The sequence below is a fragment of the Dipodomys ordii genome, unplaced genomic scaffold, assembly GCF_000151885.1.
Source record: "Dipodomys ordii isolate 6190 unplaced genomic scaffold, Dord_2.0 Scaffold268, whole genome shotgun sequence".
NCBI classification, from domain to species: Eukaryota; Metazoa; Chordata; class Mammalia; order Rodentia; family Heteromyidae; genus Dipodomys; species Dipodomys ordii.
Window position 1 is genome coordinate 53,974 of NW_012267484.1, and position 1,854 is coordinate 55,827.

Genomic DNA, 1,854 nt, shown 5'->3' on the forward strand with positions numbered 1-1,854 from the left:
CCAGCCCGCCCGCCTCTGCCCCAGCCCGGCCGCCTTCAGCGGTCGCCCCAGTCATCCTGGCGCTCTCCAGGGCGCCTGCCACTGCAGTGAAGGGGAGATTTTTCCAGAAGCAGCCAGCGTGCTGCCGACCCCGCCTCCGGCGGTGACCCGCAGCAGGGCCGGAGCCCGCGGGCCCACACAGGCGCGGGGCCCCAAGGCGCGGCCACAGCCTCAGAAGCGTCTGGAAAGGGCCGCAGTGCAATCTTAGAAACACTACACGCGGGTGTACTGTTACAGTGTGGGGCTGCCGGGCGCCGGCCTCGGGCCTGGAATCCGGGCTACCAGGAAGCTGAGACCTGAGGATCGCGGTTCAAAGCCAGCCCGGGCAGGAAAGTCTAACTCAAGTGGTAAAGCACTAGCCTTAAATACAAAAGCTCATAGATAGCACCCAGGCCCCAGGACCAGCACAACACATAATTAAAAATGAGAGAGAGACATTACCTAGAAATAATCGTGATAAATTAATGAATAAGAGCTAGCCAGGAGCTGGTGGCTCACACCTATAATCCTAGCTACTCAGGAGGCTGGGATCTGAGCATCATGGTTTGAAGCCAGCCCCAGCAGAAAAGTCTGTGAGACTCTTATCTATAATTAACCACCAAAAAAAGTGCTGTGGCTCAAAGTGGTAGAGCAGTAGGCCCAAGCAAAAGAGCTCAGGGACAGTGCTCATGCCAAGTTCAAGCCCCAAAACTGGAAAAACAAAAAGCAGAAAATATTAAGAGCTGGTTTCTTACATGCTTACCTCATAAAACAGCAATTGCAATAGCTTTGAGCTGAAGAGCTGAGGGACGGCGCCCAGGCCCAGAGTTCAGGCCCTACAACCCACAAAAAAAAAAAAAGGACTAGGATATGTATTGTTTTCTCTAAATACTATTTTCTAAGCTCAAGAAAACAACCACACCATCAACATGCAGCTCAGAAGTCACGTATCAGCAAAGTACTGAGAAAAATAGCAAAAACCCTGCTCTCGTGGCTCACTTAGGTTAGTGAGTATAGTATAGGCCAGCGAAGAAGCCAACACTTGAGAAGTAAATAAAAAATTGAAGGCTGGGAAGGTGGCTCAGTGGTAGAGTGCTTGTCTAGCATGCATGAAGCCCTGGGTTCAATTCCTTAGTATCACATAGACAGAAAAAGCCAAAAGTGGCACTGTGGCTCAAGTGGTAGAGTGCTAGGCTTGAGCAAAAGAAGTTCAGGGACAGTGCCCAGGCCCAGAGTCCAACCAACCAATCAATCAATCAAGAAAAAATTGTTTTTGTATAGTATTTTATTTACTGATCTCTCTGAAACGTAACCATAAATGGAACCTTTTCCACACTAAAATGTTCAACGTGAGTCTAGAGCCTTCCTGGAACCAACATATGAACATTATGTTTAGATGGTCAAGATCAGATTACAACTGAAAGTCAATGTGTAATACTGTCATTCTTCTGGCTTTCTGGGAAACAACACAGCAGTCATGCTCGCCCTTGGTCATGCTGAGACACTGCAGGTAGGAAACTCATGTGTTGGTTGCAGACACAGTGGTCAGACTTCGGTTCATGCGTTCGAATAACTGCTCATTTTGGTCAATGAAAACCAGACTGAAAGTCAGCCACTGCTCAGTGTGCTGACAGCACAAACCCTACATACCCAATGACAGTTTCAGAGTCCCGCGTGCTTTTCCCAGCTGAGGCACACGACACACACCACACACTACAGGGCACAGGGAGGCGTTTATTGGTTACTAACAGCACAAATTTTATGTTCCAAAAGAAACAGAACAGTCCAACCAAATGCGGTCTATTTAATTTTCTCTCAAAAAACAAATGAACTAAG